This window comes from Apus apus, chromosome W (genome assembly GCF_020740795.1).
Source record: "Apus apus isolate bApuApu2 chromosome W, bApuApu2.pri.cur, whole genome shotgun sequence".
Taxonomy (NCBI): Eukaryota; Metazoa; Chordata; class Aves; order Apodiformes; family Apodidae; genus Apus; species Apus apus.
Genome location: NC_067311.1, coordinates 4,080,477 through 4,094,171, shown reverse-complemented (window position 1 = coordinate 4,094,171; position 13,695 = coordinate 4,080,477).

Below are 13,695 nucleotides of genomic sequence, written 5' to 3'. Positions count from 1 at the left end.
CATGGCACACTTGGCAGGTTGATTACTGTAACAGTTTGACTCAGGATTGGCAATTAAACTAGCGACAACAATGCTCTTGATCCCCTCCCCCTCCCACCCAGGTAGAGAAGGAGAGAGAGAATTAGGAGAGAGACTTCCTGGATTGAAAACTAAACTAAAAAGTTTAATTAAACACTAATGACAAAAGAAAATATGTACAATTCTATACAAGTATGTCCAGGAATGTGCAAAACCCTATTGCCTCCCCCCACCCCCAGCAACTTCCACAGCACTCTCCTTAGCTATGAACAGTCCCAAAAAGTCCCGCACCGCTGCTGGAGAGAGCGGCAGAGCAGACAGGAGCTGAGGGTAGAATTATGAGGGTCAGGAATGCACAAGCCAAGAGATGAATGGTGAAGGATAGACGGAGTCCTCCTCAGATGCCAGCTATGGACAGAAGAAAAGGGAAGAAGAAGCAGGAAGGAAGTTGTCTTCTGTGATCTCTGACTTTCCTCTGAGCTTACATAGATATATGGAATGGCCCAGTCAGTCACAAGACTGTTTTTGAAACGAGTCCCATTGTCTGACTCAATTCTTTCTGGAGTACCGTGTCTCCACAAGACCTGCTTCTCAAGGACCAAGACAATATTCCTGACTGTATCATGAGACACAGGATATGCTTCCACCCATCCTGTGCTTGTTTCCACCATTGTAAGCATGTAGTGCTTACCCTGGCAGGTCTGAGGCAGTGTGCTATAGTCAATTTGCCAAGCCTCCCCATACCTATACTTTGACCACCTCCACTCATACCACAAAAGTTTCAACCATTTAGCCTGCTTAATTGCAGCACGTTTCATAGTCATGGATAACCAGAACAATAGTGTCCATGGTTAAGTCCACCCCTCAATCACGAGCCCATCTGTATGTTGCATCTCTGCCCTGATGACCTGAAGTGTCAGGGGCCCATCAAGCCAAAAAGAGCTCACCCTTATGTTCCCAGTCCAAGAGTACTTTGAACACTTGAGCAGCCTCATCTGATTGTTGGTTACAGAATCACACAGAATCACAGAATATTAGGAGTTGGAAGGGACCTCCAAAGATCATTGAGTCCAACCCCCCTGCCGGAGCAGGACCGAAAAACCACACACAACTAGGGCAGATCACTCAGAAAGGCATCCAGACAGGTCTTGAAAGTCTCCAGAGAAGAAGATTCCACAACCTCTCTGGGGAGCCTGTTCCAGTGCTCTGTAACCCTCACAGTAAAAAAGTACTTTCTCATGTTAAGGTGGAACTTCCTGTGCTCAAGTTTGAATCCATTGCCCCTTGTCCTATCACAGGGCACAAGTGAAAAGAGCTTGTCCCTGCCTTCTTGATGCCCAGCCCTCATGTATTTATAGACATTAATTAGATTCCCCCCGCAGTCTTCTCCTCTCTAGACTGAAAAGCCCCAGATCTCTTAGCCTTTCCTCGTAAGGCATGTGTTCCAGTCCCTTAATCATCCTCATAGCCCTCCGCTGGATTCTCACAAGTAGATCTCTGTCCCTCTTGAACTAGGGAGCCCAGAAGTGGATACAATACTCCAAATGAGGCATCACCAGGGCCAAGTAGAGGGGGAGGAGAACCTCCCTCAATTTGTGTTGATGTTCCTCAGTGGCTCAACTCAGAGGTACGTGTGCATCTACATGATGCACTTTTACCACCAGTCTCTCTATCCGAGCTGCAATGTCTTTCAACAGCTCAGCAACCCAAATAGGTTTACCTTTTCCCTGCCACTTGTTCTGCTGCCACTGCTTTAGCCAACCCCACAAGGCATTTGCTGCCATCCACGAGTCAGTGTAGAGATAGAGTCTCGGCCATCCCTCTCGCTCGGCAATGTCCAAAGCCGGCTGGATGGCTTTTACCTCTGCAAATTGACTCAATTCACCTTCTCCTTCAGCTGCTTGTGCAACTCATCGTGTAGGACTCCACAAGGCAGCTTTCCACTTTCGGTGGTTCCCTACAAGATGACAGGAGCCATCAGTTCCCCAGTCTTTGGTAAATGATCATATGGTAGAGTTTCTTGACCTGATCTCACCACTTCTTGTGGTGGCATTCCAAAGTGTGTGCCTTCTGGCAAGTCTGTAATTGCTTCTACAAAACCTGGATGATTAGGGCTTCCTATTCGAGCTCGCTGAGTAATTAAAGCATTCCATTTACTCCAAGTCGCATGGGTGGCATGATGGATAGGAGAAAGGCTACTCTGGAAAATGAAGCTCAGTACCTGTAATTGGGGTGCCAGGAGAAGCTGTGCTTCAGTGCCGATCACTTCCGAAGGGGCTCTAACTCCTTTATATGCTGCAAGTATCTCCTTTTCAGTTGTTGTGTAGTTGGCCTCAGAACCTCTGTACCTCCAACTCCAGAATCCCAAGGGTCAACCTCGAGTCTCCCCTGGTGCTTTCTGGCCAGAGGCTCCAGGTAGGACTGTTGTGCCCAGCTGCAGTGTAGAGCACATTTTTAATGTTTGGCCCTGTTCGAACTGGTCCAAGGGCCATTGCTTGCACAATCTCCTTTTTGATCTGCTCAAAAGCTTTCTGTTGGTCAGGACCCCATTTAAAGTCACTCTTCTTTTGGGTCACCTCATAGAGAGGCTTCACAATTTCACTGTAACATGGAATATGCATTCTCCAGAAACCAACAGTCCCTAAAAAGGTTGGAGTGTCCCTTTTAGTAGGTGGTGGGGCCATAGCTGTTATTCTGTTAATCACATCCATTGGGATCTGGCGATATCCATCTTGCCATCTAATTCCCAGGAACTGGATCTCTTGTGAAGGTCCTTTGACCTTTCTTCTTTTTACAGCAAAACCAGCATCCAGAAGAATTTGGATGATCTTTTTAACTTTCTTGAAGACTTCTTCTGGCGTGTCACCCCGCACAATGATATCACTGATGTACTGCAGGTGTTCTGGAGCTCCACCCTTCTCCAGTGCAGCATGGATCAGTCCATGGTAAATAGCTGATTTGTCTTTCCACCCCTGGGGCAGTCGATTCCAGGGGTGCTGGACTCTCCTGAAGGTGAAAGCAAACTTTGTCCTGCATTCTGGTGCTAGAGGAATAGAGAAAAAGGCATGAGCAATGTCAATAGTGGCATACCACCTGGCTGCTTTTGACTCCAGATCGTACTGAAGTTCCAGTATGTCCAGCACATCAGCCCTGAATGGTGGTGTAACCTCATTCAAGCCACCATAGTCCACTGTCAGCCTCCACTCGCCATCAGGCTTTTGCACTGGCCAAATAGGGCTGTTGAAGGGTGAGTGAGTCCTGCTGATCATTCCTTGGCTTTCCAATTGCCAGATCAGCTTATGAATGGGGATCACAGAGTCTCTGTTGGTGAGATATTGTCGTCTATGCAGTGCTGAAGTGGCAATTGGCACCTGCTGGTCTTCAGTCTTCAGCAACCCCACTAGAGAAGGATTATCTGAAAGGCCAGTGTCACGGTCCACTCCTCAGTGGACGCGTGATGGTTCATTTCAGCTGTGATCTTGAAGTGCAAAAACAAAATGGCAACAAGCCCAGGGATATCAACACACATTGACTTCATTGGTCTTGCCCGTAAAGCAGCATGCAATAGAAAGAAAGAAAAAATAGGAAAGATGAGGTAAAAAGAGGGGGGAAAGAGGATAATAGGCATTCTGCTGCTTCTTCCTCAATCATTGTGATCTCTCTGATGGGGAAGATCTTAAAAGTTTGGTTACTAAGGAACCATCTTTTATTCTGGGTAGCACACCTTGCTCCTCCTTGGACCCATCTCCACTCCACCTCTGTCCCATGGAAATGTGCCAATCTCCACCTGTCTGGAGTGAGGCTTCCACGCATGCCCAGAGAGGAGTGTCTGAGGCATGGCCAGCTTTGGAGGTGGGTAGCTTCTTACCAGGAGGTGTGTTTTTGTATTATAATAACATTATAATGAGGAAAGTTCAACGGAGGATTCATCGGTGTTGGCACAGCAAGCGCAATCCATCTTCTTCGGCAGCAGTTCTTCGCTTTGCTGCTCCAGTAGAATAGACTCGTATCAGGTACCGGCACTGTTCGTACCTCAGTCCATTCTCCATGGTTTCTGCATCTGCAAGCCAGTTCAGCAAGCCATTGCAAACTTATGTTGAGATGTTAGTCCAGATTTTGGGGTCTAGTCACTGATGACAATGCTGAGACAATAATGATCTTCTGATCGACTCCTACACCACCCTGTGGCTCAACATTTGTCTTCAGGACCAGTTGTCTTTGGGACCATGTGGCGATAGCACCCTCCTCAAAAGATAAACAGAGTGAGAGACAGAGAGGAAAAAGAGGAAAGAAAAGGGAAGGCAAGTGTTACAATGTAATTAGATTTTAAAATCTGGTGGGATGTGAGTGGAGCTGACACATCCAGTGGTTTCAGTGAAGTTACAAACACAAAAATTTGAGTGATTCCTAGTGTCTATTACTATATCTTTTACAGATACAAAATCACAAGCAGTTCTTAAGCATGCACAACCTTTGCCAATATACATTAACACAGTTTTAGGGCCAACATCAGGATAAACTTCAAAATTACAAACTTTCTGGTCAGTATCAAGGCAAATACCTTGTGCATTGATGGCGTTACTTTCACAGATGAACCCTTGTTGTACCCGCACAATGCAGGATTCTAGGTCTACTGTTTGCCATTCACCTTTCACCTTTCGGGCCCATGTTCTATGCTCAAAAGGGTAGAGTTCCGTTGTGATTCAATCCTAATACAAGGACGGGATAAATCAAGTATATTGAAGCATTGTGAATGGTCAACACATAGGTTGTGACTGTGTTTATAGCAGGATCATAGGTAGTTTACCAAATTCCACCAGGATTGGAGTTTCCTTTCAAAGTCAGTAGCACTGTCCCAGATTATTTTCTGGATTTCAGTGGGAAAAATGCCTTCTTCGCCTTCTCTTACAATTGAAGCGGTCTCTGATTGCATCCACAATTGAGCCTGGATACAACTGAGAGCCAAAGAGATGTTACTTTGGGCCACACCAAGTGTGTCTGTAATCAATTCGTGACCTTTTTTGTTAACTTTTTCCCATTTTGGTAACACATTTGACAACAGCCACTGATTAGTTCCCAAAGCCAATAGGGAAGATCGCAAAGGCTGTCGTAATTTTGCCAAATCAGTAGTTATGGCAGCAAATTTGTTCATTAATACCTCTGAATCAATGCTATTCAAAACTCCCAATCCTGTTCCTAAAACACCAGTCAGGTCTCTCGATATTTGTTTCTGGGAAGTAATTCTTCTATGTAGCCAGGTGGTCCATCCCTCATAAGAGGTTCGTAGAAAAGGAGAGCAGGCTGGTTGAATTTCTGAGACATTATTTTGCATCAGCAATTCAACCCATTTGAGAGACCATTCTGAATTAAACAACATTTGCTGTTGGCCTGTATTACTAATTACATACGGCCCAATCCCATAAATTTTTGGTTTAAGTGCTGGTATAGGTTGTGTGGTGGGTATTACAACCTCTATCTTAAATTCCCCCCAATACCTTGTGTTATTTTTCCCACACATGACCTTATAGGAGTATTGCACTGCAATAAGATTTAACCAGCAGTCTTGGTTTTGTGTTTTACATGACAGAATAAGGCCATGTGGTCTATTTCCATAGCTGTTTGCTGGCTCAGTGAGGGATTCAGTAATCAATCTACCTCTTACTGTGATATTATCACCCTGAGTTACAATAATAGGGGGTATTGCACTATTTTTGTCATTTAAAGTAAAAAGTGTATCTCTGCCATGGTGTGTGACTATTACAACAAGCCTAGGCTTAGTTATGGCATTCATTTTTAATTTAAATGAGAGTCCAACAGTATCATGTACCCAGAAACAAACCACATAAACGGACTGTACCAATGTAAAACTGTGCCAACAATCTAATTCATTGGAGGTACAGGGCTTTTTGTCTTTAACTACAGGAGTCAAAGAAGTGGGATACACAGAAATTAGAGATGCCTTTTCATGGGTGGTTCCATTAACCATTCAGCATCCTACTTTAATTTTTTCTCCTACGGTTCCCTGAAGTTGATGGTTTCTCTCGTTTTCTGCATCCCAGCCCCATTCTTCTCTTGTGTACACTTGATTTTCGTGCATAACCACAGTGGAAAGATTTAAACCCTTCAGATCAGGATGTACCCCCATGCTTCCAGTATAATAAATATAAGCTTGAGACCAAGGCCACTCAGTATCATTTTGACTAAAAGCGGGAGGTGAGATGCAGAAAAATGTCAACAATCCAATTATAATAATGTTGGTCACTTTGAAATTTGGGGCTTTTTAAATTCATGCATCTTCTGTACAAGCTCCTGGTGTCCCACAGAGTTCTCCTGTAACAACAAAAACAAAAGAGCTTGCCTCTTAGAGGCAAAAAATGAGTTAGAATGATGGTATTATCCAGCATGTATTTATTTGATGTTCTTTTCCCAGAGCATCGGCGGCTATCCATGCATAGGCGTTTAATGGGGTTTTTAATACCAGTGGTACACTTCCCACGGTAGGGAGTTCCACCAGAACAGGCTGCCCTGAGAGATAAGCTGGCTTTTTGGAATAATCTGGTACTTTTAATGAGGGAATCAAAGCAGGAGCCTTTGGGCAAAAAGTGGTGATTTTGGGACATCCGTTCATCCGCCATCGGTCATTCACACTTTTGACAGCTTCCCACAGGCAGACATCCCAATTTCCCTCATGAGGTTTCAGGAGTCATTGCAAAAGACCATTGGTCTTTTCTGCTATGCAGTTAGCTTGTGAGTAGTAAGGGGTGTGGAAAACCCATTTAAACCCTTCGCTTCTTGTCCAATCTTGTACAACCGTAGCAGTGAAGTGGGAACCATTATCAGACTGTATTTCTTGTGGCTTTGGAAAAGTTCCAAACCATTCTTTCAGTGCTTTCACAGTGTTATCTCCTGTAGCCATTTTAAAAGCTTCAGCCTGGATTAGCCCTGATGTTATTTCCACTCCTACCAGCACATAATGCTTTCCCCCTGATTGCTTAAAGGGGCCGATGTAATCCACCTGCCAGGCATCCCACAGGACTTTACCCTCCCTCAAATGCAGAGGGTCATCTTCTAAAGGGTGACTTTCAAGCCATCTACGACATTGTTCACATGCTGATATGCAGGTTTTACACATTTCTCTGGTGACAGACTAGCCATGGGTGAGAGCTTCCCGATACAGATCTTTAGCTCCTGTGTGTTTATGCTTCACATACAAACATTCTAGCAAGCATTCCCAATCCTCTGAAATTTGATTCTTCTGCACAGGGGCTAGCCTAGCCAACTCATCAGCTCTGTTATTCCACTCTCCTGCTGTACCCTCATCTATCTGATGAGAAGCTACCCAACCCACAGCAAAATTCCCTTGGCTAGAAATTCTCAAAATTTCTTGCCATTTTTCCTTTTGCCACACTGGAACCCTATTCACCTCACATCCATTCTGCTCCCAGAAAGGAAGCCATTCAGTACATCCTTTAAACACAGCATAGGAGTCAGTGTAAATATAGACTGGAGAAGTAGTTTGTGCTTCTCTTTGGAAAACACTCCATACTGCAATTAGTTCACCTACTTGGTGTTGCGATCCGAACCCGGGTTTGGCTCGAAGCCGCCTTATCTCAGGGCACAATCGCCCTGTTTGTTTATCAGGATTTTCTGACACCAAATTGTATATTCAGGATAGCCTTCTTAATTATTTTGGTGGGTCCGTCCCTGGCTTGGGGCCAGCTTGCTTCCACTGGATATATAACCGATTTATAAGCTCCTCTCAGAAGCACACACACACACAGATTATGTGTTTAAAATACCATTTTACCGTAAAAGTTTTCAATGTGTGTGTGTGGGGAAAACTGGATATGTAAATGTACTCGGTCAGTAAAGAGAAAGAAATAAAAGACTATTATAGTTGGGGGTAGAGAGAGCCCAAAGCCTTTCCCATATAGGGTCGACAAGGTGTGTGTGAGTAAGGGGCCAATTACACACCCGGGGGAAGACGCGTTAGAGGTGAAAGGTTTGAATGGTGATGTTATGCTCACGTCTTCCTGGAGCCGGGGGGCGAGGGGGGTTGTTGGTGGTGAGGCGAGTTGTGGCAGCGGTGGCAGATACAGCGTAGGTGGCACCAGCACCAGCGGCAGGGACAGCAGGGGCGGCGAGGCTGCAGCAGCTGCTTTCTTCGTCCTTCTGGTGCCTCTGTCTGGCAGCCGAGCTAACGTTTGCCTGGGCACACAGGGGACGGCTCTTTTTGGAGTTTGGGCATGGCACGAGTGGCAGAGCCACTCACCGCTATCGCCCTTAAGAGCTTTCTTCCGATGATCTCAGGAGCGCTGGAGAGGTGAGAAGTCTGACGATGAGCTGTTTTCCTCACTGGACTCGGGTCTGGTGGCAAAGTCGTGGCCTGTGGTGGTCTCAGTGAGGGCTGCTTTCGTCTTAGGCTGCCACTCCCAGGCCTATGTGCAGCTTGTGATGAAGTCCCAGCCACTGCCCCTATCCCGCAGTATTGCCACTGTTTCTCTGTTATTTTTATTTTATTTTTTCTGTTATGTCTCTCTATTACAGTCAATTTCAGTGAGAGACATATTTTTTTGGAGGCCAATTCTCCACACTTGGGCACTACCCTCTCCCTCTGTTATAATCTGTTCATCGGAAGAAGTGTGGAGTGCTACAGCCCGATACTTCCACACTTTCCCTTCTCTTTTGGCAGAAGCGTCAGTAAACCAAGCACTAACTGACTGATCGGGGGAAAAAGGAGGGGCCACCTGGATGACTGAGGCAGGTTTATCTTGGCCACTGTCCAGGCTCTCTGTTTCTTGGATGGCTGGGTTTTTTAAAGCTCCTTCAGTTACAGAGAAAATGTTACAATAGTGTTCAATCTGAGCATACCACTTTCATACCAAAGCTTTCTGGGACACCCTGTCAGGGGGAGGAGTCCCAGTAGTAACTGCTTTTATAACTTTGAATGGGCCTCTTAACACGATTGATTGATTGATTGATTATGTGCAATTTTTTCTACTTCTATGCAAGCCAGGCTAACCACAAACAAACCTTTCTCCCAAGCAGTGTACCTTTTCTCAGCATCTTTAAAGCCCCGTTGCCAGATGTGTACTGACAACCCTGATAAAGAAAACCCCCATTCCATCTGGAAAGGGTCTGTAGGATGGATAGGACCCAAAGCTTGGTGTGCAGTCACTTAAAAAATCAACAATTGCAATGCTTCATCCTGAACAGGAGTCCATTCCCATTTAACTCCTTTTCTTAGCAAATCATAGAGAGGTCTAGGAATGATAGAAAAGTCTGGGATGTGTTTCCTCCAAAACACCAATAATCCTAAAGCATGCTGCAGTTCCTTTTTTGATTCAGGCATTTCAATTTGATCTAAGGAGGTGAGAGTGTCTGGTGGGATGCATGTCATTCCTCCTTTCCACCATATACCCAACATTTTTACTTCCTGGGAGGGCTTTTGGATCTTCTCTGTGGGGATCTGCAAACCCAGATTGTCTAAATGAGAAATTATGTTCTGCTGGGTCTCCCCCACCACCTCTATTTCATCTCCTCCCACTAGAATATCATCAGTGTACTGATAAACAGCTATGCCCTCAGGTTTTGGTATTTGCTCCAGCTCCAAGGCTAAAGCGTGGTGGGCCAATGTAGGGGAATGTTTAAACCCCTGCGGGAACAGGGTGAAAGTGAACTGCTGCCCTTCCCAAGTAAAAGCAAAACGATCTCTGTCTTCTGGTCACAATGGTACCATAAAGAACATGTCTTTAACATCTATTGTTGCCATAATCGGGTAAGCTTTTTCCTGAATTAATGTTATCAGTTCTGCCAGATTCGGGACTGTGGCAGTTAGAGGGTCGGTGTTAGCATTTAACTTCCAAAAATCTACTGTGAGCCGCCACTTCCCATTAGGTTTTCTCACTGGCCACACTGGGGAGTTGAAAGGGGAATGAATACTTATCACAACTCCCTGTTCTTTCATCTCCTGCATAACTGGTTTGATGCCTTCCTTAGCTCCAAGGGGAAGGGGATACTGCTTGACATGGGGGTGGGACTAGATGATCTTTTGAGGTCCTCTCCAACCCCTAAGATTCTGTGTGATTAGTGATCTTACTAAATGGTAGTGGGGGAGCCGTTTGCAGCAGTCTGACATACAGCTGAGGTGTTCCAAAAGACCAGACCAATCACTCTGAATCCTCCCACCGCCTTCGCTTAAGGACATCTGTCCCTAACAAGTTGAACAATATTTCCAATTACCGTTACAATGGTAACAGGGCTTTCCTCCCCTGGCCATGTTAATTTTACCAATATGCATGACTTCTGTCATTCCCAAAGCATTTAGAACAGATAAATTTCATCTTAAGGGAGAAACTCCACACCTTTTAGTATCCTCCTCAGAGAAGAAATCTATGCACCTGTATTGATTAAAAAGGTCACTGGTGCACTCCTGGGGCCCACAGTAGCTGTGATTAATATAGCTCCTTTCTCTGTCTTAGTGAGCTGCCTGATAAAAATCCATTCTCCATTCCCCCGCCCACTACTGGGGAATGGAGATTCTAGTTTCCCTGCTCTGGGAAAAGAGTTTCCTTTAGCTCTTTATCTGTCACCGGTAGCATCATTGGAGATTCACATCTGGGAATTAATCTCCTCTCATGTATCATTTGCAAGCAGGCAGCTTTGTGTACACTTTCTAGCAATTGATCAGCTGTGCCGGTGATTGCCAGGGTATCCCCTCTATCCAAAGGGTTCAACCCTCCAGCCCAATAAGCGGCATGCTGAGTTAAGGACCATGGGGCACAATTATCACCTGTTGTTAAGAAAACTCCATGACCCCAATAACCACTAGCCTCTTTTTCACTTAATTGAATTTGGTCACCCCCAGTTAGAGATACACACCACACATACTCTGTTTCAGATTCTTTAGGAAGGCACCCATAATCTCTCTTTAGTTTAGCCAGCTCTGTGGCAGAATATAGTGTCTCTTTGGTGGTAATGTGAGGGTCATTATCATCCTCATTAATATAAGCATATTCTGTTTTAATTAAGGGTCTCACGTGAGGGCTTTCTCTATAGTTTCCTCACCTCTTCCAACTCATTTTGTGGGTATACAGGGTTAATTTGTTGGATGCCCTTTTCCTCAAGCTCAGGCTGGACCTCATTCAGTGTATCCACCTCAAGGGCAGCCCTTAATGAGTGGTTTTCCTCTTTCAAGCTAGAAATTGTCTTCTCATGGCTAGAAATTATCTTCTGATAAGAATGTACCAAGCTTTCAAGGGATTCTATGATTTTTTCCTCATCACTACGTCGCTTAAGGCAATCCTCAATAGCTGCAACCAAGCTAGCACCCAAACCAGCACAGATTATTGCCCTGTTGTTAACTGGTACAACAAACCAAATCTTAGCCTTACTCTGTAAAGAGGTGACTCGGTCTATCACACTCTGCAAATTTTTCCAATTATTTTGAGTCCATTCTTCTCCAAGAGGAGAGGGCCGAGCCCCATACTTGGCCAAGAATCCAAAGAATGAGTCCCTGCCTTTCACCAACTGAGAGTCTTGTTTTTCTGCTTTTTCAGTCATTTTGTCACAAAGGGGTCAAATCCACTATGGGGAGGCTAAACTTAGTTATCGATACACACAGCCACCGCTGTGTCACCCCTTTTCTTCCCCAAGTGGTTGAAGGGACCAAATCTACTGCAGGGAGACTACGCTTAGTTACACAAGGTTGTCCCTTCCCTGAATAGTCAACGCTCATGAATATAAAAACAGCTCCCTTCTTTTGCAATTCGAGTTCTTTTAGCTGGATCCCGATAGACAGAGCCCTCAACTTGAGTTTGGAGTGCTTTACACCAAGGCATGTGTGGTGTACAGGAAATTCAAATAGCCCCCCTTGCTTTCTGGACACCTGTCACCATTTGACTCAGGTTCTACAACAATGCTCTCAATCCCCTCCCCCTCCCACCCAGGTAGGGAAGGAGAGAGAGAAAAAGAGAAAGACTTGGCTGGATTGAAAACTAAACTACACCGCTTTAATTAAACACTAATGATATAAGAAAACATATACAATTATATACAAATATGTTCAGATACGTGCAAAAGCCTCTCCCCTCCCCCCACCCCCAGCAACTCCCACAGCACTCTCCTTAGCTGTGAAAAGTCCCGAAGAATCCTGGACTGCTGCTGGAGAAAGCGGAGAGTGATGAGGGTCAGGAGAGCTCGAGCCTAAGGGCCGACAGTGATGGATGGACGGAGTCCTCCCCAGATGCCGGCCATGGACGGAAGAGAAGGGAAGAAGAAGCATGAAGGAAGTTGTCTTCTGTGATCTCTGAGCTTACATAGATATATGGAATGGAATATCTCTGGCCACTTTTGCTGTCTGTCTAACTCATCCTCCTATGGGGGGGTCATAGATCTCCCCGTAGTGTCTGAGCCGGCAGAGTGAAGGCGTGACCTTGAAGACCCAGCAGTTAGAAAAACATTCCACTGTCTTATCAGCTTTAGTTAGAACACACTGGTGCTAGTTAAAAGAAAGCTTACTGAAGGAAAAAAAAAAAATCAGTAAAAGGAAAATTGGCTTCATCCTGTCTCATACCAGGACAACACCTCTCACCCTTTGTGGTGTGTAGGGCCAGGTGTGGCTGGAGCGAAATGTCCTTCCCATTACAGACCACACACTACTTGCACCCCTCTGTCTCTCAGGATCCTGTCCGTGATGCCAATTTAATGTCATGGTCCACTCCTCGGTGGACGCATGATGGTTCGTTTCAGCTGTGATCCTGAAGTGCAAAAATGAAATGGCAACAAGCCCAGAGATATCAACATACATTGACTTTATTGGTGTCGCAAGCTGGTACTGGGGGGCTACTGGCTGTCAGGATACTTTTGCGACTCCCCCTCCCGATGTGGAGGGGTTTGTGAATGAGCCCGAGGGTCACACGCGGCACTGCCTCTCACGGAGGAACGGCCACCGTGGGACCGTATTGCAGGGTGGTAGTTAGAAAGCACCCCCCCCCTCCACCACGCTCAGAAATTGCCTCTAAAGCCAAGGTTTACTCCACAAACTAATAGGTTTATTAAGGGTTAACACAAACCGAGGGATGATGTTTAGGGACAATGCAGGTGTGAATGGCTACCAGGGATATCAATATGTATGTAGTGAGAAAGTGTCCTTTAGGGAGGCAATGCAAAGGTGCTTTTAAGGGAGAGGGTTAAGGACCAAAGGGAGGAGGGAAGGAAACCCGACGCCGGTCCTCCTTAAGAGGTCGCCCTGTGTGTGCGAGTGTGAGGAAAGGAATGTGTGTGTGTGTGTGTGTGTGTGAGGTGATGTTACCCTCCGGCGGCTTGTCCAGCGTCGGTCGGTGGCCGGAAGGCAGGACGGCAGGTCCGTGGTGTTGGAGGGGCAGCCTCTCGGCAGCGGGTGCAGCGCCCGTTGGTTTCCTCTCCAGCGGCAGCAACACGGGGAGGGGGCTCCGGCCCCGACCCCAGGGCTCGGGACCCCGGCACGCTCGGCGCTGAGGCTCAGGCTGGACCCGGGGCAGGCAGGCAGGGTCCCAGCACCAGTGTCCGCAGCAGGGGGGTGTCCCATGCAGAAAGCATCCAAACGAGAGTCAGAGAGGAAGGAAGGGCCCACCTGCTGCACTCACCGCCTTTGATACCCCCGTGACCCACCTGTTCAGTCAGTGTCACTGTCCAGAG